This window comes from Capsicum annuum, chromosome 3 (assembly GCF_002878395.1).
Source record: "Capsicum annuum cultivar UCD-10X-F1 chromosome 3, UCD10Xv1.1, whole genome shotgun sequence".
NCBI lineage: Eukaryota > Viridiplantae > Streptophyta > Magnoliopsida > Solanales > Solanaceae > Capsicum > Capsicum annuum.
The window spans coordinates 110,307,224-110,330,983 of NC_061113.1; positions in this window are offsets into that span (position 1 = coordinate 110,307,224).

Here is a 23,760-nt window from a genome sequence, read left to right on the forward strand (position 1 = left end):
TAACCACATTGATTAACAATTCTGAAAGTTGGACAAAGAGGCGCGATCGTAAATTAAGTGGTGCGATATTGTACCGCAATATCAACCCTCAGGTTGCATTTGTGTTACCTAAGGACCTTTGCCCCGTATTTTTCAATGTTTTCCTTCATGGCTGCCACATTTTAAAACTTGGTTTTCCCTCATTTTTTTGGCTTCCAATCTGCCTGAAGTACCTGCAAGGCATGAAAATTATGTGAATTATTCTAAAAACATATAAATAAAAATATGAGAATGATTGGTTGCCTCCCATTAAGCGCTTGATTTATTACATAGAATGACACCTTTTTTATCTTCATTTATGTCTCCTCTTAGAGGATTTGAATTTGCTTCCCAATTTTTGATTATTACATCTTTGAGGCGCATTGGCCAAATATGAAGGCATGATGACATATGTTCTATCACACTACTTTGAAGACTTAAATGTTTTACCAAATTTCAAATCATATTTCTAGATTGGATTATTTGGTTTTGGTGAGAACATCAAGAATCCACTTGCCATACTTTGGATTTTTCATTTGTTAAACCTCAAGTGGTGGGATTTTTTTGCCCTTTTGCAATGTCAAACTCCAAAATGTAGGTATTTTTCTCCGCATCCCGAAAATTTGTCATTTGCTTGGGTGGTTTAATTTTTATCACTTCCCCCAAGCATAATGTCGAACAACGATTTGAGTGAGGTTTTTCTTTTAATTTCAAAGATGCAAACTTTTGGACATTCTCATCTTGAAATAGACTAGAGTCTTCACAAATAAGTTTCTTAGATTTTCCTTTTGACTCTAGAACTATTTTCTCCTTTTTGGCATTCTTCACTATTTTTGGTTTTCTTGGTTGGCAAATAATCATGAATTATTCGACATCAAGATCACTATCAACCAAGTGGGTTGACATATTTTCTTTATCAAATCCATTTTTAAGATTGGGAATATGCATGTTACTTGAAAGATATGTGCTCTTACCCACATCTTTTTCCTTTCACTCACCTTTACAAATGCTATAATGGATTGATGCAACTTATGGACATCCTCCTCTAATGTAGTTGTCCAATCCAAAAGAGTTTGAAGCATAGATTCTAAGATATTATACTCAATTGATGCATGGATTGATGTAGAGGTGTATATTACCCTCCATTGATTCCACCTGATCCAAGGTTAGTTGATGCATTGATTCAACACCAATATTTTTGGCACTTTGTTGTTCCTTTCCTTCATCATAAGACCTATAAAACTCATAAGAAGAACTAGCAACTGGGTTAGCATAATGGGGGTAGGGGGAATATGGACAATTACTCCAATGTCCATCTCGACCATCACATAGAGAACAACCATACTCCCTATAAGATCGATATGGTGCACTTATCTCTTTTTGGGGAGCATATCTACAATCTTTCTTATAGTGGGGTCCACCATAATATGTACATGGATCATTAAGGTATGATTTCTAACCACTAAATACACATTCACTCCACAATGTCATATTAACAAATGAACAAAAAAATAAGAACCTAAATAACAAAAGAAATAAAATAAAATCACAAAGAACTATGTACAAGTTTGAATCATAGAAAGTAAATTAAAATTCCAAACTAACTCAATACGCCAAATTATTCCCCGACAATGATGCCATTTGTGATAATGCTCAACTTACACGTCAATATAAGTTAAAGGCGGTAGTTGTAAATATAATTACCCAACTAACAGTTTGGATTGAAACACAAGGAACAATATGAGTGTCGATTTAGTAAATTCAAAATAAAAGTTTCTTTCTAGGGTTAAACCTATGGTACAAAATGGTTTGTGGGGGTTGTCAATCTTGCCAAATGTGAAAGTAATTCTTGGGCTTCTAAAGGACAAACTCGAGACTAAGAATAATTAAACTATAATCAATTAAAATGAATTTTGGGACTATGATTTCCTAGGGGCATATTATGCAGGCGATCATGATGATTCGGTGCAAATTAGAATAGTTGATGACGTGGTAGGCTTGGTTTAAGGTCTTTGAGGCTAGTTTTTCAATAAAACCTCAAAAATGTCACTCATTGACCATTTTCTGTATCTAATGATTATGTCAATTAAAGACACCCAATAACTCAATTGGATATCTCTATTTCTAGGATGATAACCATGGTATTGTCAACCTCCTAATCAACCTTATGTCTAAGATAGTGAAAAATTGGCCAGACATACCCATAAATTGTTTAATATTAATTTGGTTCCCACATCCCTCTTTCAAGGATGAGGTGGGTTCCTAGAGTTAACTTAAAACCCCTCTTTCAAGGATGGTTTGAGCTTTCAAAAGCTTGAGATTTTCATCCATCAAACCCATTTGGGCATTTGGAGATTCCACCCACTTGGGCATTTGGGGATTTTACCCACAAATCCCAACCAATTTAATCAAGAAATAATATAAACCAGCATCAACAAATAAAAATATACACAAATATATCATAACCCACAAACAATGACATCCTATTCTAGCATAATTCCAAAAGGTAGATCTAGTAAATTTTAATAATAATAAAGACAAATAAACCAATATTTCCAGGAAAGTTATCCATAAGAAAATAAAGAGAGGGAAAACAACACTTTAGAATCCAATGAATCTTTAATGGATGACGCCAAATCTATGCTTAAAAGTCACTCTAATGTCTTCTTAGCTCAAGATTAGTACAATATTTGCTCCAATCTACAAAAAACCTAAACTAATGATGGGAGGAAAGGTTATAGAATGATTCCTAAAAGTGAGGATTTGGAGCTCTTTTTATGAGATTTTGGGGTCGACAATGTGCTTTTACAATTTTTCCCTTGCTGAAAATCCCACTATCCCACGATTGGGTATGGATCTGTCGTGATCCCAACTCCACGATTGCTGAATTCTTCAAGCGATCTCAACCTGCTAACTTCTTCACTTACCATTATCGTGGTGGCCAATTCGCGATCATAGTACCTAAGGCCAAGTCGGCATATTTTTTTCAGCTTTTGCATTTCTCTTCCCATTTTGATCCACTTTCAACTAATTTTGATTCTTTTCATCTCAGGATTTGTGCACCTATAATCTATGGGAATTAGTGCATTTATTGACAAATATGTCTCACTATTACATTCAAATAATTGTAGCATGCATAAATATTGAATGGAAATGTGTATAATACTTACCACTCATCAATACCCCCCAATTAAAACCTTTCTTCTCCTCAAGCAAAACTACCTATTATTATGAGACAATGCACATTTATGCCTAAATTAGATGACTCAATGATCACATTGACCGTAAGCTTAGTCATTACCACAAGTAGCTCTTTGCACATGCGCCAAGCCATTCTCTCTTTGCCCCTCAACATAAAAAGAAATAATAAGAATTCAAAGAGAAATAATGCAACAACAACCCATACTCGAGAAGTGACTCACTTTTTGGCCTTAACCAAACTATACTCCTTTTTGCCTCTTTTCTGGGAAGATGACAAAATCACCCACCTCAACTTGCTTACATGCCTCCTCACAAGAAAGAAAATTACACACACCAAGTTATCAAATATGCAACAATGAATTTTAGTACAAAACTCTCTCTCTCTAGAACTCTCAATGTTAACAAGTACCATGCCATAGGCTTGCCCCTATTTTCAATCGCCACTATAATAAAGCACTTGGTAGGAGATATCAAAGGGATTTTTGAGATTGTAATCTAGGTTAGGGGTAAGGTAGGATATTATTTGGGAATAACATCGTTACGCGCTCTTTTCACATCTACGTCACACTATTTGATCAATCATTTGACTATGGGCCACTTTTATTTGTTTTCATTCTTTAAAAGTTCCTACTATTTCTTCCTTGTTTCACCCATTTTCTTTCATTTCTTTTTCTTACAAATTTCATGCAATTATTTCCTTTGTTAGATCCTTTCTTTTTGTTATTCAATTGTTTCAATGCTTAAGCACGTAGGCATTAACTAAAACTTTGTGGCCCAAAGTTTCTTCCTTCAATCGTTACCACCCCCAATTTAGGCTTTTAGCCTCAAGTTGCATTTCTAAGTTCAAGGAGGGTATGGTTTAAAAGAGGTATAATAGTTCAAAGGCTCACGACTTGTAATGTGTTTGCCAAAGAAAGGGCTAAATGCTCAAAGTTGGTGACTAGGGATAACATTTATGCATGGGTAGGATGTTTAGGTTAAAGTGGGCTTCCAAAAGTTACAAAGATGTACTAAGATCATTTCTCCATCAAAATACAATAAAAAGTAGCTTTGAGAGACTAATGGGGAAAGTTCAACATGGTACAATTATACATGATATTCAAACAAATAAGTTCACCACACATGGCATGGAAATCCATCAAGGTGGCTCTATTGACCCTCCCGCTAGAGACAAAAATGAAGTATCTACCAATTTTCTCAAGTCAAAAATATTGGCGTCACAGAAAGAGAAAGGGAATTGTAACAAGGTCGCTCACGTCCATACCCTGGATTTTTTAAAATTTTTGGATAGAGAGGGGTGATTTCTTTGAATTTGCACTACGTATAATTTACTAATCATGGCAAAAATCCAATACTTGGTCTCACATTTATGCTTCATATGGACAGACCAATCATATGGCTACTCAGACTTTACTAATGGTATAAGTGAGATCCCAAATTCTCAAATGCTATATGTACTCAAAATTTCCCTTGCATTTATAGTTCTAGTGTTAAGGGTACTCAGAATTCCCCTACACCCATGAGTCGAACTCTATCATGACAAGCTTTCCTTAAGAATATTGTCACTTAATCAATCATAGGGAAAGGATATTCCACCATCATTATTTAAAGTAAAAAAAACTAAAAATGAAAATAATCAATTCACAAAATTTCCATGCTTTGCATAAACTAAATTTAAGTATTGCAAACCAATATGTACTTCATACAAGGGTAGGAACATGACACCCCAACTAAAGAAATTGTAGTGACCTTAATAATAACTTAAAAACATATGAAGCGTAAAAGGGGTCCCTGAAACTGCATTGATTAACCATGCTGAAAGTTGGGCAAATAGGTACAAATGCGACATGGGTGGTGCGATCGCGATACCTGAGGACCTCTGCTTACCTATTTTCCCTTATTTTCTTATATGGCTGCCACATTTCTAAACTTGGTTTTTCCCTTTCTTTTTTGTCTTCTAATCTGCCTAAAGCACCTGCAAGGCATGAAAATTATGTGAATTATTCCAAAAATATATAAATAAAAATATAAAATGATGGGTTGCCTCCAATCAAGTGCTTGATTTATCATTGTGGCACGATGTCTTTTTAATCATCATTTGTTTCTTCACTTGGAGGATTTGAATTTCCTGTCCTATTTTTTATTATTACATCTTTGAGGCACGTTGGGAAAATATGAGGGCATGATGACACATGTTCTATCATGCCACTTTGAAGACTTAAATCTTTTACTTAATTTCAAATCATATTTCCGAATTGTCTCACTCGGTATTGGTGAGAACATCCAGAATCCACTTTCCACACTTTGGATTTTGCATTTGCTAACCTTCAAGTGGTGGGCTTCTTTTTTCCCTTTTGAAATGAAAAACTCCAAAATGTAGGGATTTTTCTCCAAAGTAGGTTGATTGAGATTTTTCCTTTAATTTTTGAGTCGTATAATACTCGACATTCTTATCTTAAATTAGTCTAGAGTCTTCACAAAGGAGTTTCTTGGATTTTTCTTTTGGCTCTAGCACTATTTTCTCTTTTTCAATATCCTTCACTATTGTTTAGTCGATTGGTTGGCAAATAAACACAGATTCTTCAACATCAAGCTCACCATCATCCAAGTGGGTTGACATAGTTTCTTCATAAAATCTATTTTCAATATTGGGCATATGCATGTTATTTGAAAGATTGGCACTCTCACAACACTTCTTCTTCTTTTTAATTCTTCTTTCCAAATGCCACCACGGATTAATGCAAGGCATACATGTCTTCCTCTAATGTAGTTGTCCGATCTAAAAAAGTTTGAAGCATTGCTTTAAAGAAATTACACTCGATTTGGTTCATGGGTTGATGCATGAGGTGTATATTATCCTTCATTGATTCAACCTAATCCAAGATAAGTTGATGTATTTCTTTGACAAAATTATTCCTGGTTCTACGTTCTTCCTTTCCTTTATTATAAGACCTGGGAAACTCATAAAAAGAACTAGAAATTAGGTCTGCATAACGGGGGTAGGGGTCATTTCGACAATTACTTCAATGTCCATTTCGACTACCACGTAGAGAACAACCATACTCCCTATAAGATAGAGATGGTGCTTTTATCTCTTTTTGTAGAGCACATCTACAATCTTGCCAATAGTGGGGTCCACCACAATATGGACTTGGATCATCAAGGTATGATTTTAAACCACCAAACACATTCATTCCACGATGCCGTATTAACAACAAAACAAAAATTACTAAGAACCTAACTAACAAAAAAAAGAAATAAATTCACAAACAACTATTTACACATTTGAATCAAAGCAAGTAAACTAAAATTCTAAACTAAATCAATATGCCAAATTATTCCTTGGCAACGGCGCCAATTGTGATAATTCTCAACTTATACGTCAATTTAAGTTAAAGGCAATAGTTGTAAATATAATTACCCAACTAGCAATCTGGGTCGAATTCAAAAGGAACAATGTGAATGACGAATGAGTCAATTTAAAATAAAAGTTGCTTGCTAGGGTCAAATCTATTGTACAAAATAGTTTGGGGGATTTTCAATCTTGTCAAATGAGAAAGTAATTCTTGGGATTCTAAAGGACTAACTTGAAACTAAGAATAATTCGAGTATAATTACATAAAATGGATCTTGGTACTATGCTTTCCTAGGGTCAAATTATGTACGGGATCTTGATGATTTGGTGCAAATTAAAATCGTTGATGATGTGGTAGGCTAGGTTCAAGTCTTTATGGCTAGTTTATCAATAAAACCTTAAAGATGTCACTCATTGAACCTTTTGAGTACCTAATAAGTGTCTCAATTAAAGCCACCCAATATCTCAATTGGGTATCCCTATTTCTATCATGATACCCATGGTATAGTCAACCTCCTAATCAACCTTATGTCTAAGATAGTAAAAAATTGGCAATACGTATCCATAAATTATCTACTATTGCTTTGGTTCCCACATTCCTCTTTCAAGGATGAGGTGGGTTCCTAAAGTTCACTCAAAACCCCTCTTTTAAGGATGGTTTGAGCTTACAAGAACTTGAAATTTTCATCCATCAAACCTATTTTTGCATTTGTGGCTATCACCTATAAATCTCAACCAAACTAATCAAGCAATTATAGATCCCATCATCAACAAACTAAAATATACACAAATATATCACAACCCACACAAAATTGCTTTCTATTCCAGCATAATCCCAAGAGCTAGATCTATCAAATCATAATGATAATAAACACAAATAAACCAATATTTCCATTAAAGTTATCCATAAGAAAATAAAGAAAGGGCAAAAAACACTTTAGAATCCAATGAATCTTCTATGGATGATTCCAAATCTATACTTAAAAGTCATTCTAATGTCTTTTTAGCTCAAGATTCGTTCAAGTTTTACTCCAAGCTACAACAAATCCTAAGCTAAGGATGATATGCAAGGTTATAAAATTATTCCCAAAAATGAGAATTTTTATCTGTTTTTATGAGAATTCGGGATCAACAATGTGCTTTCACAATTTTACCCATGGCTAACAATCCCTCTTTCCCACGATCGCATGTGAATCTGTCCCTTTTGCAACTTCGCGATCTCTAAATTCTTTAAGCGATCATAGCCTGCTCACTTCTTAACTTATCGTGATCACGGTGGACAATACAAAATCATGGTACATGAGGCCTAGGCTACACAGGTTTTCTAGCTTTTGTACTTCTCTTCTTATTTTGATCCTCTTTCAGTTTATTTTGACTCTTTTTGTCTTAGCATTTGTTTACCTGCAAAATATGTGAATTAGTGTATTTGTCCACAAATATGTCTCACTATTACATTTAAATCATATTAATGTGCAAAAATGTAGAATGCATATGAGTGGAAAATCCACCACTCATTAATGACCTGATTGAATCAAAAAGAGGTTTGGGGATTGCGAGTTAATCTTTCAAAAGCTCAATGGATTTCTTATTTGAGTTCCTATATTAACTCTTTCTGTTAAAAGTAAGGATTTCACCATATATGTGATACTCTAATGTTAGCTTGAGTTATGTGTTCATGTAGTAGTATGGAGTTATTGCTTATGCATCGAGGTAGTTAAAGGTGCACGAGTACAACTTCTCCACTCACGATTTGCAACTGCTAGCGGTAGCTCTTATACTTAACATTTAGAGGCATTATCTTTAGGGCATACATTGTGATATCTACATGAATCATCATAGTCTTCAATGTCTTATGATCTAGAGAGAGCTAAATTCTAGAACACGTAGATGTATAGAGTTTCTTAAATATTATGGCATATATATATTTTTGTTCATTTAGGCAAGAAAAACATGGTAGCAAACTCCCTAAGATAGAAGGCGGCGAGTATGGGTAGCTTGGCTTTTGTCTAAGTTTCTTAGAGGTCATTATCGTGGGATATCCAGTGCTTAGCCAACTTGATGGTGCGACTCAATATTTATGAACCCTATAGGATTCCTACTAGTGTTGGGGTGAGGTCTACCTTATTGGAGTAGATTTAGAGTCCTCAGTTTGAGGATATAAGACTTTGTGTGATTAGGTGTTGAGTGGTTTGTCAAAGAGTGCTGCGAATGACTTTGAGCGTGTTCTGAGATTTTTAGTATATTTGTGTTTTGAGGGTTGGAGACTTGATTCTATTAATATTGCGTGAGGATCACAACTCTAAATAATCTATTCACCTATGTACAACTATGATGTATACAGATTTAAGGAAATATTATTGGTGGAGTGGTATGAAGAAAGATGTGGTAGACTTTCTAGCTCGTTGCCTATATTATTAGTAGGTGAAAGCAGAGCATCAGAGACTCGGTGGGTTGATTTAGAGCTTTCCCATTCTTGAGTTGTAATGTGAGCATATCACCCTAGACTTAGTTAGTGGATTTCCACATACTTTTTATGATTCTGATGGTATTTGGTCATTGTAGATTATCGACAATCGACACATTTCATTCATATTTAGATTTCCTTCAATGTCGAGAGGTTATCCCATATCTACATGTGTCAGATATCCTATTCGCATAGAGTGCCTATATTTATCATTTCAGTTTGGGATTCAGCATTAACTTTTAGCTTTTAAAGAATTTTTTAGGAGGAGTTAGGCATTCACCTAGATCTTTGCACAACTTTCTATCCTCAGAATGACGAGAAGTCAGAGCATACCATTTAGATTCCTGACGATATACTATGAGCCTTTGTTATGTATTTTAGTTGTCAGTTGGAGCAGCACTTGACATCGGCAGAGTTTGCATACAATAATAGATACTATTCAAGTATTGGCATGGTATCATCTGAGGCATTATATTGTAGGTGTTTTTTTTCACCATTTAGTTTATTTAAGACCTCTAATATTAGTCTTCGTGATACTGACTTACTTTAGGAGTCATTTGATAGAGTCACAGTTATTCAAGATAGGTTGAGGGTAGCTTAAAGTAGGTAGAAATCTTGTGCATATTAGAGACTTTAAGCCTTGAGATTTTGAGATAGTGATCAAATATTCCATTGAGTATCACCCATGAAGGGTGTAATGAGGTCTTACAGGAAAGGCAAGCTCAACCCCAGATATATTTGACCTTTTGGTTCATTCATACAGTTTGTGGGGTGGCTTATGAGTCAGCCTTACCCACAAATTTTACTATTGTTCATCAAATTTTCCATGTTTTTATGTTGCGATAGAATATTCTCGATGATTCTCATGTGTTTTAGTAGTACTCGGTCCTGTTAGATGAGCGATTGACGTTTGTGGGGGAGCCGTGTTCATATTGGCCAGGGATGTCGGGTGGTCGCGCTCTAGAGAGATTTCGGTAATTAAGATTCAATGGAGGCATCTCTAGTAGAGGAGGCTACTTGGGAGTTTAAGAGAGATATATGGGCCCACTATCCTCACCCATTTGAGCCTTTAGGTACATCCTAACCCTTTAATTTTTCAAATGAAGTATAAGACCCCAGAAAATTTAAATAAATTTATATTTGACCCTACCACGTGCGTAATGTCTATTTTTTACTTGAATTATGTTTAAGAATGTTAAAAGGTTGTTTTAGGAAAGTTTAGGATTTTTTGGAAGGGGTTCAGTGACATTTTGGGAGCCCAAGGAAGTGTGGGTCCTTGATAAGGTCATTTCATAGAGGTGAACCTCCACGATATTGGTGTGGCATAGAGGCTAACCTCCATAATATTAGTATACCACGCCAGTGTTTAAAATTCATCAGTTTTTTGTTTTCTAACTTGGGGTGAGGGGCTTTTGGTCTTTCTACCCCTTGTATGACATTTAAACATAAAATAACCCCATTCCCTTAAGTTATTAAAGATCAAATCATTCTTTTTTTCTCTAAAACTCAAAACCCAAGAACATTTAATGGCTTTTATAGTGAATTCATTATTAGAGCTCCAAACTTTGAATTTAACTTCAATTTCTTGTGTACTTCCGGTATGTTTCTCTACCCTAAACTTGAATTTTACATTGTGGCATTAATTGAATAGATTTTCATGTGATTTAAATTAGGGGTTTTGAAATTGGGTTAAGGGGTTTTGGGTGTTACTAATTGAATTACTTATCCCATATTTTTAATTGATTATTTATGCTTTAAATAGATGGTTTTTGGACTGAATTGGTCAGGGGTGGTAAAATTAGCTCAAACTCATTTAGCCCGCCCAATCCTTCCATGTTTTAATGGGTTGGTCTAGGGTGATTTTGAAAATTGGCTAATTTGGGCTTGCCCAAGTGAACCCATTATAAATCATTAACCTAAATCGGCTCATAATGATGCATGCCCAACTTTGACCCATAAAGATGTTTAATCCTAGTATTTATAATTTCACTTTTAATATTTTTCGTTGTTTTAATTATATTCACTTTTTTATCTTTAAATAATTGGAAGTTTTCGAATGAAGAAAAATGATTTTTTCCTTAGTCTATCCCCTACCCCAACCCCATAAAAAAATTAAATATTTTCCTTAGTCGATCCCCTTACCCCCAGCTCCCTAAATATGACCCCTACCTCCACCCTGCCTAAAAAATTAAGTTTTTCTTAAAATTTAAGGTTTTACAAAAAAATAAACTTTTTCTTAACCCACCCCAAGGTCCCTCTTAATAATTAACTTTTTTTAATTTGCATTTTAAGAATATTTTACTAACTTTTTTCTTAGCCCACCCCTACCTTTGCCCCCCTATCCCACCCAAAAAAAAGTTAAATCTTTAAAATTTATTTTATAAAAAAAATATTTTTTTCTTTTTCCATCTCTTTTATCTTATTCGTTATCATTGTTTTGTGTTAAATATATATACAATTATTTCTATTAATTTTTTTACTTTTCAAATGTTATTTTTACATGAAAACAATGAAATAATATTATAAATATAAGTATAAAAGAAAATTAAAAATATCATTCCAACTTAAATTACTACTAGAATGGTAACTTGATCAATGATGGGTTAAGTTAGGCGGATTGGGCTATAACCCATTGTTTAGCCCATCTTTGCCCAACCCATCTTTGTCCATCTATATTTTGGGTGGATTGGGAAATGACCAATTTTTTTCTTTATCATATTTTGGCCCGCCCAAATTTAGCGCAACCCACCCATTTTCTATCCCTAGAATTTGTACATTATTTAAATAGTTGGAATAGGGACATGGGTTTCCCAAAATTGGAATAATTTTTACTTGAATTGACATTAACCTCAATCCACTTTGTAAAATTGATCTTAAATATGGAAAATTTCATGGTTTAAGTTCTTTTTGAACCTATTTCATTGCATTAATAGATATAAAATTGATTTAGATGGCTTTGGTGGCCATGGTTTAGATTTTAAATAGAACATGAGAGTCAATGTGGTTATGTGGATAGTTTTGGCATGTTTAGCTTGCAAGCGTGTTTGTATGACAACAACTAGTGCTAAACTACCTAATGAATGACTCATGGGTTACTGTTGGTTTTATGTGCAAATTATTTAAGCTCACCATGATAGTGTAAGTCCCGGGGGAAAAAACACTTAAAACTATGTTTGTCGGCGTTAGGTTCTATATAACTGTGTTCTTGATGCACATTATATATATACATATATGGGATGATTATTACCTTAGTTTTCCTTGGTTTGTGTGGCTAACACACACTGGGCCCTTTCAGCAAGGGGAGTTGAACCCATATAGCCATAAGTGCCTTTAGGATGGATTGACCTATATTGTCTAGGTTAATGTTTTTAAACTCTCATGTTCATAACCCTTGTCCCTATTCCCGCATCCTATATATATGTATATGAATTTGGTACATATGATTTATGACTTGATTTTTGTGATTTCATTATTTTATACATGTCCCTTAAGTTAAATACCAGTGCTCGCCTCACTGACAGTCCCTAGACACTACATCATTTCATGATGTAGGGTTTGGGGGATTTTCCATTGCTCTTGTACATCATTAGGAGGTTGAGTACTCCTGTTGATAAGCTGTGAAGTGGTGAGCCTCCATCCTTCGGAAGTACCTATCATTTCATGTTTCCTTCTTTATTATTGTAGTACTTTTGAATTCTTTTTGTTCATAGTCGGGGGCATACCCCAACTTAGTTAGTATTTCTAGTTTTATAAGATTTTATGGACAAAAATAAGATGTTGTTGATGTTTTGTTTTGACCCTTTACATTTTCTTTTGGTGCTATTTATCTATTATTGGTTTTGTAGGCTTTAGTTATTTACTTATATTGCGCTCTTGAGGTAATAATAAGTGGATGGTCTTTAGCCCTTGTGGGCTTGAGATACCTGTCACGACCAGGCCCAGGGTTAGGTCAGATAAGCTTCATACAAGGTACGATTTAGGGTCTTTGGGTTTCCACAAATTCTTGTTGAGAAAAGTCTCTTTTATTGGTGTGTAGCATGCCACACTTATAAGGGGAAGGCTACATTGTATTTAGGAATGTTTCCCTTTCTTATGTTCTATTTTGGGCTATAGAGTTTAGTGTTATGAAACTTCTCCAACTCTTGGCTTCCTTGCATTTCAGATCATACCTCCCTAAATATTTGATGTTCGTAGAAACTTTACTCTAACCTTTGTTCCACCTTAAAAGAATGTGGATGTAACATCCCGAGTCTGGCACCCCGGATTCTACACGGTGCTAGAAATCCCAAAGACCACCAATAAACCCATGACTGATATCTGTAACTGAGCACTGAGTAATGTACTGAAAAGATGCAGAAAAACTGGCAGAAAACTTGCCGAAAGGTTCAAATACTAAATAATTCTGAATAAAACAACGTCCGAACAAGGTATAATAATACCAAAACTTAAATAAATCTGTCTGAACATGCTATTATGAAAGCCTCTAAACTCTCTGAACACCGGAGTTAATGGGACATGCCCCCAACTAACTCCAACTACTGAAATAAACTAAGTACTGAAATAATGAAATGATAGAACATCCTCAAATGGAGGACTCACTGCTAGTCTATCTACTAAGTGTTTGATCTACTAAGGGTGCTCTGGAGCTCGTACGTCCAAACCTACGATATAAAAAACCATAGCGCAAAAGAAAAGTATTTATTAGTACGTTGAATGTACTTGTACGCAAAGTGAGGTAAGACTGAATGCAAGGGTTCATTTGCACGAACTAAACTTACTTAATAACATGAACATGACTATATCAGGACACATGCATGAATACATAACTGTAACTTAAATCATAAGGATTCTGAATACTGAGTTTACTGATAAAGAAAAGTATGCATCAGTTCATGTGAATGTACTTGTACGCAAAGTATGGTAAGGCAGAATGAAAGGGTTAATATGCATGAACTAAACTGACTGAATAACATTAACATGACTACGTGAAGATACATGTATGAATACATAACTGTAACTAAAATCATAAGGATTCTGAATACTGAGTTTACTAATAACATGGATTACTGATAACTGATATACTTGATAACAGGGTGACTATATCTGATAGTCCTAATTGTAATGGAACAGTTGAGTTCCGTACCTGAGTGATAGTATCTGACAGTTCTAAAATCTGTGGAACTATCTAAGTTCTTTACTAAAGACTGCGACTGAGACTGTGGGAGGTAGTCATCTAATCGACATGCCCCAATTAAGATATTATAAAAAAGTTGGGGTCCAATCAGTAACCCCAATTAAAAGGGTGTCAATACCGCGCCACTTTTAAGGACAAGCTGTGAGTGACCCTCATCTGTCAGGTACTCTAACAAGAATGTTCGGACCCTCATCTGACAGGCTAAGCCACCTTATTAACCCTTATTTGATAGATTTTGATGTATCAACCTATGCTGGTTGCGTAGTTCTTCAATGCAAGGACTGCTTTTAAGAATGACACCCTCTGCTGGAAGGTGAGTTTCCATCATTGGGTTCACTCGGTGTTGAATCCTACTCCCAACTGGATAGACACTGAACTGAGTATACTGAACTGAACTGGACTGAGTTCACTGAATTCTGTTAATTGATGGAATATTATTCAATTCTATTAACTGACTGAGTTATTAAGGACTAAACTTAATACTACTGAGCTTTCCTGAGTTCTGAGACTGAATGAATTCTACGGATCATGGCTTGACTGAGGTTACTTGAAAACTGGCATTAGCTTTAGGCACAAAACTAAATTGTTGGGTATTAAATACCCCTAGGACTCGAAAGCATAACAATAATTGAGACACGACACTACTTGAACACATGACCATAGTCAATAATTCATAGTACTATCATTAAGGGATTTCATGAAGCATTCGTAAGTCATAAGCTTACACGTGAATGGGAATACATGCTAACGTAATATAATTTCACAAATCCATACTTATGAGCATTCCACAAAATCATTAAAAGACATAGCTTTAGCATGGGATTCATTTTGAATATGTGGGTACATCATGAATTCATCATTGAGATCACAAATAGGTCATAATACACAATTCTTATTCACTTAAGCATTTTTACAAACATATGTAAGGAATAACCTTTTATAGGGCATAGATCAACAAGGAATACTTCATGGCTATATCAAGCACTTCAAATTTAAGGATTTCAATCCACATACTAACATGAAGTCATGAGAATTTAATAAAGATTCCACCTTGAAAACCATATCTCAACGTAAACATGTATTCAATCAAAGCCACAACATGGAATTCAAAATTCATATTTTTAAAATGGTTTCTTGAGCTCCAAGGGTGGAAGGGACCCTTGGATTAATACTTTGCATACCTTGGTTGATAATTTCTTGAAAATTTATGGAAGAAAGCTTGAGTTCTTGAATTAAAATTAATCGCCTAGGGTTTCTTGTTCTTGAGATCTTGTGAAATAATGAATGATTTTAGCCAAAAGAGGGCTAAATTTCGTGTTATGAGGGCTTAAGATAAGGGGAAAATAACCTAATTACCCTTAAGGAGGCGGTCATTAAATGACTGAAACTAGAACTGAAACATTTGGCGATGCGGTGAGTCAATGGCCTCGACATGATACTCGATGCATCATTCCATTATCGCCTCGTGTCTCAAGAATTTTGACTGGCATTTTGGAAACAATATTAACCAACGCGATAGGAAACGTGGCGCGCCATGATCACATTGGTCCACTGTTTTAGACTTCCAAACATGGTGTAAATAAGGTCCAAAAAATCTAAAACTTGTCCGAAAACTCCTATTGACCTTCTTGATCATGAATTAACAAAAATATAGACCATTAAAGGACATTAAGGTTGCAAAATGAGATTGTCCACTTTCGAAGGCTAAGAATAAACTAAGTCTGGAAACTTAGCTAGAATTTTCTAAGTCTGGGACCCCTTGACAAGCTTAAAGGACTGAATTAAGCTTTGAAATTTTTCAGGGTCTTCCAATATGTACCCCTTGGGAACATTCATCCTTGAATGAGCCATGAGATGGGAGAAATGATAAGCTTAATTACATACTGAACGTGAACAACTGAAACATGATTACATGACTGACATTACTAATTTACTGAGATTCATACTGAGCATGCATATCTGATGTATGATTCTGTGACTGAGTTGATACATGAATTCATGACTGGGAGTACTGATAAGCTGATCATGCATATTTGATTCTTGAATACGTGACTGAACTGACTCATGAACATGTGACTGAACATACAATGGTAAAGGATACCAAGTTTAAAATGGCAAACTGAGCATAAAATTGAATACCAAATTTGTAACTTAAATCTGAACATGAAATAAAATAACCTTAAGGAAAGCTACTACCTTGGGTTGATTCTGAGTTTTCGAAGAAGAGGTAAGGATACTTGGTCCGCATGTTTGCTTCTGTTTCCCAAGTAGCTCACTCAACGGACTGATTCTGCCAAAGAACTTTGACTAGAGGGACTTCTTTTTTCCTCAGTCTGCGAATCCAATAGTCAAGGATTTCAGCTAAAATTTCCCCGTAAGAGAGACATTTTTAGATATCTACGCCCTCGATAGATACTACAACTGCTGGTCACCTATGCACTTCCTAAGCAAGGAGACATAAAACATTGGATAGACTAAAGCTAGATCTGAAGGCAACTTGAGGTCATAAGCTACTTTACCAAAATGACTAAAAATTTTGAAAGGACCAACATATCGGGGAATGATCTTTTCCCTCTTACAAAACCTCTTCACTCCCTTTATGGGAGAGCTTTTTAGGTACACATAATCACTAGTCTTAAACTCGAGATCTTTTTTGCACACATCTGCATATAATTTCTATCGGCTCTGAGCTGTCTTGAGCCTCTCTTTGATCAATTGAAATATCTCTAAGGTATCAAAGACCAAGTTAGGCCCTACCACTACGGACGCACCGACTTCGAACCAACCGATTGGAGATCTACATCTCCTACCATAGAAAGCTTCGAATGGAGCTATTTGAATACTAGAATGATAACTATTATTGTATGCAAACTCAATCAAAGGCAAGTGGTCATCCCATTTACCCTTAAAGTCAATTGCACACGATCGCAGTATATCTTTTTAAGTATGGATGGTCCTTTTTGCTTGACTATCGATCTGAGGATAAAAGGATGTACTGAGGTGAACTCAGGTACCAAAACCTTTCTGGAATGCTTTCTAAAAATAAGACGTGAATGGGGTACCTCTATCTGAGACAATAGATAATGGAACACCATATAATCTAATGAAATCTGTAATATAGAGTTTGGCATAATCCTCGGGCCAATAAGAGGTATGGACTGGAAGAAAAATGATCTGATTTGGTCATTTTGTCTACAATGACCCTAATCGAATTATGCTAACGACGAGTATGAGTCAAACCCATCATAAATTCAATGTTCACCTCTTCCCACTTCCAAGTAGGAATACTGAACTTCTGTATGGACCCACTTGGATTTTGATGCTCAATCTTAACTTTCGGACATGTTGAGCACTTAGCCATAAACTCTACAATATCTTTCTTTGTCCCACTCTACCAATAGATCTCCCGCAAGTCATGTTACATCTTAGTGGCCCCTAGATGAATAGAGTAACGTGCACCATGCACTTTTATAAGAATTCCCTTCCTTAAGTCATCAACATATATCACACACAGATGACCCTGATAAAGTAAAACACCATCTCCCCCTTTGGAGAAAATCTTTACCTTCTGATCTTTGACTGATTCCTTTAGCTTGACTAAACTGGGATCTCTATCCTACTTTTCTTTCACCTCAGAAACTAGAGATGATTTTGAACTGTTCTAAACCCATACACTACCTTTTGCTATATTGACTAAGCGAACACCTAGTTAGGCTAACCGATGAACTTCCTGGGCTAACTTCTTCTTACTGTCCTCAACATGAGCAACACTACCCATAGATAGTCTGCTGAGAGCATCAGCCACTATATTGGCCTTGCCCGGATAATAAAGGACACTCATGTCATAATCTTTCAAGAGCTATAACTACCTTTTCTGACAGAGATTAAGATCTTTCTGAAAGAATATATACTAGAGGCATTTGATATCTGTTAACACATCTACATGCACCCTATACAAGTAGTGTCTCCAAATCTTTAAGGCAAACACTACTGCTGCTAACTCAAGATCATGAGTCAGATAATTCATCTTATAAGGCTTAAGGTATCTGGAGGCATAGGCTATGACATTACCATGCTGCATGAGGACACAACCCAAACCTACCCTTGATACATTACAGTACATGATATACCCATTTGGACCATTTGGAAGAGTCAAAATGGGAGCTGAGGTAAGTTAAATTTTCAACTCCTGAAAACTCTTCTTACAAGAATCTGACCACTGGCAGATGACTTTCTTCTGAGTCAATCTGGAAATAGGGGATTCAATAGATAAAAATCCTTCAACAAACCATTTGTAATCGCTATCCAAATACAAAAAACTCCTGATATCTGATGGAGTGATGCTTCTATGCCATTTTCTCACTGCTTCGATCTTTTGAGAATCAACTTTAATGCCATCATCAGAAATGACATGACCAAGGAATGCTACTGACCTTAGCCAAAATTCACACTTACTGAATTTGGTGAATAACTGATGATTTTTGAGAGTCTACAATACTATTTTGAGATGGTTTTTATGATCATATTCACTGCGAGAGTAAACAAAGATATTATCTATGAAGACTATGACGAACATATCAAAGTACTGCTTGAACACATGGTTCATCAAGTCCATAAAAGATACTGGGGCATTGGTAATACCAAATGACATTACTAAGAATTCAAAGTGACTATACTAAGTTTGGAAGGCCATTTTTGGAATGTCACATTCTCTAACTCTGAGCTGGTGATAGCCTGATCTGAAGTATAACTTAGAGAAGTAACTGGCACCCTGAAGTTGGTCAAACAAGTAGTCAATTCTAGTAAGTGGATACTTATTTTTGACCATGACCTTATTTATCTGATGGTACTCTATGGATATTTTGAGAGAACCATCTTTCTTATGCACGAATAGAACTGGTGCACCACGCAGGGACACACTGGGTCTAATGAATCCCTTATCTAGGAGATCCTTCAACTGATCTTTTAATTCTCTGAGTTCTGCTAGTGCCATTATGTATGGAAGAATAGATATGGAATGAGTATCTGGAAGAAGATCGATGCATAAGTCTATTTCCCTTTCAGGAGAAATTCCAGGAAGATTTTTCGAAAACATATCTAAATATTCATTAACTACTGGAACTAACTTAATACTAGGAGTTTCAGAACTAAAGTTCTTAACTCGAAAAAAATGATATACAAATTCCTTAGATATCATTTTTCTCGCTCTTAGGTAGGAAACATGCTGACCCCTAAAGATTGAAGTACTACCCCTCCACTCTAGGACAGGTTCATTCAGAAACTAAAACTAAACAACTTTATTTTTGTAGTTCAGGTATAAAGCCAATCCATGCCAAAAATGATATAAAAATCATTTATCTCTAATTTGACTAAGTCTGCTAAAGTGACTTTTTGAGATACCATAACCAGACAGTTCCTGTATACCCACCGAGCTATGATAGTTTTACCTACTAGGGTAGAGATTGAGAAGGGCTCTGCTAGAATTTTAGGACTGACTCCAAAATTAAATACTATATACGGAGTAACAAAAGATGGAAGCTCCTGGATCTATCAAAGTGTAAATATGTATATAAAAGATCTGTAATGTACCAGTGACCACAATAGGAGAATTTTCCTGATCCTGCCAGGACTGAAGATCATAAAGTCTTTTTGTGCGTTGCCCATTGGTGGTGCTGGAAGTGGCACCCTGCAGATTCGGGCAATCGAACTGAGCTAAGAAATGGTTAGGAAGACCTTGAAAACCTGACCGGGGAAAATCTTTGACTCTATGGCCTAGTTTTCCACATCTAAAAAAAACATCCCTACCAGCTCTATAAATACCCTGGTGGTGCTTGCCATAACTCAGACAAAGAAGATGAGTTCAGGCACTGCTAACACTGTTTGTTGCCATTCCTAAACTTAGGAACTGGAGCACTGGCTGTGGAAGGAGCTGGAACTGAGGACTTTGGACAAAGCTGAGAAAGATTCCCACCCTCTGACTTAGGCTAACTGAAATTAAAGCTAGTTATTCTAGCTCTTTTATTCTGCTTTTCTCTCTCCTTATTGTTCTGCTCCTCTATCTACTTAGCATGGATCATTAGCCAAGCTAAGTCCATATCACTAATCAATTAGTGGCTTTGCACTCCTTGAAAACACTATCATTCACTCCAAAAAAAATTACTCATTCAGGATCTGCTATCTGCCGCCATATTAGGAGCATTTCTAGCTTGTTTAGTAAACTTAATAGAATACTCTTTCACTGTCATGTTTCCCTACCTAAGATTGATAAATTCTAACACCTTAGCTTCTCTCATCTCTAGGGGAAAGAATCTATCTAGAAAAATGGTAACAAACTCCTTCTAATCAATAGGCCCTACATCTATAAGGGGGAGGCTACATTTTATTTTAGAATGATTTCCTTTCTTATGTTCTATTTTTGGCTATAGTGTCTAGTGTGTGAAACTTCTCCAACTCTTAGCTTCCTAATTTCAGATCATACCTCCATAAAATTTAATGTTTGTAGAAACTCTACTATAATATTTGTTCAACCTTAAGAGAATATGGATGTAACTCCCCGAGTATGGTACCCCATATTGTACACGGTGCTATCAATCCCAAAGGACTACCATCAAACCCATGACTGATATATATAATTGAGAACTGAGTAGTGTACTAAAAAGATGCAGAAAAACTAGCAGAAAACTTGCCATAAGGTTCAAATACTAAATAATTCTGAATAAAACAATGTCTGAACAAGGTATAATATTACCAAAACTAAAATAATTTTTTCTAAACATGTTATAATCTAAAAGCCTCTAAACTGTCTGAACTGCGGAGTTGATGGGATATATCCCCAACTAACTCCAACTATTGAAATAAACTAAGTACTGAAATAATGAAATGATAGAACATTCTCAAATGATGAGGACTCACTGCTAGCCTATCTATTAACGTCTAATCTTGTAAGGGTGTTCTGTAGCTCGTACAACCAACCCTATGGTATAAAACACCATAGCACAAAACAAAAATATGCGTCAGTACGTGTAAATTTACTGGTATGCAAAGTGTGGAAAGGATGAATTCAAGGGTTCATATGCATAAACTAAAATCAGTGAATAACATGAACATGACTATGTGATGATACATGCATGAATACATAACTGTAACTGAAATAATAAGGATTCTAAATACTGAGTTTCGTGATAACATGGATTATTGATAACCGATATACTTTATAACTTGGTGACTATATCTTACGATCCTGACACTAATGGAACTAGATGATTTCCATACAGGTCTGAGTGACTGAATCTGACAGTCCTAAAATCTGTGGAAGTATCTGAGTTCTTTACTAAACAATGAGACTGAGACTATGGGAGGTAGTCATCTAACCGACATACCCTAAATAAGATATTATAACTAAGTTGAGGTCTAATCTATAACACCAATTAGAAGGGTGTCAATACCACGCCACTAGTAAGGACAAGATATAAGTGACCCTCATCTGTCAAGTACTCTAACAAGAATGGTGAGACCTTCATCTGATAGGTTACTCCACCTTATCAACCCTCACCAGACAGGTTTGGATGTCTCAACCTATGCTTGCTTTGTAGTTTTAGAATACAAGGACTTCTTTTAAGAATCACACCCTCTGCTGGCAGGAGAGTTCCCATCCTTGGGTTTACTTGATGCTGAATCCTACTCCCAACTGGATAGACACTAAACTGAGTATACTAGAATAAACTGGAATAAGTTCACTAAATTCTGTTGACTGACAGAAGATTACTGAATTCTGTTAACTGACTGAGTTACTGAAGATTGAACTGAATACTATAAAGTTTTCCTAAGTTTTGTGACTGACAGACTTCTATTGATCGTGGCTTGACAGAGGTTATCTTGAAAACTAATATTAACTCTAGGTACACAGCTAAATTATCCAGTATTAAATACCCCCAGGACTCAATAGCATAACAATAATTGAGACATGACACTACTTGAACACATAAGCATAGTCAGCAATTCATAATACTATCATTGAGGGATTTCATGAAGCATTCACAAGTCATAATCTTACACGTGAATGGGAATACATGATAACATAATATAATTTCTCAAATCCATACTTATAAGCATTTTACAAAATCATTACAAGTCATAGCTCTAGCATGGGAGTCATTTTGAATGTGTGGGTACATTATGAATTCATCATTGTGATCACAAATATGTCATAATACAAAATTCTTACTCACTTAGGCATTTTTACAAACACATGGAAAGCATAACCTTTTCTAGGGCATTAATCAACAACTAATACTTCATGGCTATATCAATCACTTCAAATTTTAGGATTTCAATCCATATACTAACATGAATTCATGAGAATTTAATAAAGATTAAACCTTGGAAACCATATTACAACCTAAACATGCGTACAATTAAACCCACAACATGAAGTTCAAAATTTTTATTCTTAAAAGGGTTTCTTGAGCTCCAAGGGTGGAAGGGACCCTTGGATGAATACTTTACATACCTCAGCTGACAATTTTTTGAAGATTGATGGAAGAAAGCTTGAGTTCTTGAATTAAAATTAATTGCTTAAGGTTTCTTATTCTTTAGCACATGTGAAATAATGAATGTATTTTAGCTAAAAGAGGGCTAAATTTCATGTTATAAGTGCTGAAGGTCAGGGGAAAATAACCTAATTACCCTTAAGGACGCGGTTATTTAATGACTGAAATTAGGCACTAATGCGTTTGACGACGCGGTGAAGCAATAGCATTAACGTGATACTTGAAGCATCGCGCCATGATCTCACCGTGTCTTCGGACTTTTGACTTACATTCTAGAAATAATATTAACCAATGTGATAGGCGATACAGCACGCTAAGATCGTGTTGGTCCGTTATTTTGGACTTCCAAACATGGTTTGAAAAATCCAAAACTTGTTCGATAACACCTATTAACATTCCTGATCATGAATCAACAAAATTATACACTATTAAAGGACATTAAGGTCACGAATTTAGATTGCCAACTTTTGAAGGCTAAGAATAAACTAAGTCTGGAAAATTAGCTAGAATTTTCTAAGTCTGGGACCCCTTGACAAGCTTAAAGGATTGAATTAAGATTAGAAATTTTTTTGGGGTCTTACAGTGGAGGGGACTTGGCATGTTTATAGAGTGTAGACCCGGTATAGGGTCCTTGCTCTTGACTATGCTCCCTCACGTAAAGTTTTACTGATCCTTATTTTTCTTCCTCAGGCTTTCAAGGCTGGCGATACTTATGCTCAGTCACCTAAGAAAGATATCCCTAATGTGGAGTTTCAGACAGTCTATTTATATGCTTACTAAGTTTGTGACATTACAGTTTTGTCATTCTAACAGTATTGGATCTATTTTTCATTTATTTGAGGTCACTTGAGTTGGCTAATTTATGAGGTTGAATCCCCTAACCTTTAAAGGCTTTAAGGTTAAGGTGAATCTACAGGGGTTCATTGATGATATGAAGAAGATTCTCAAGGTGGTGCATGCTACTTATTCTGAGGTTGCA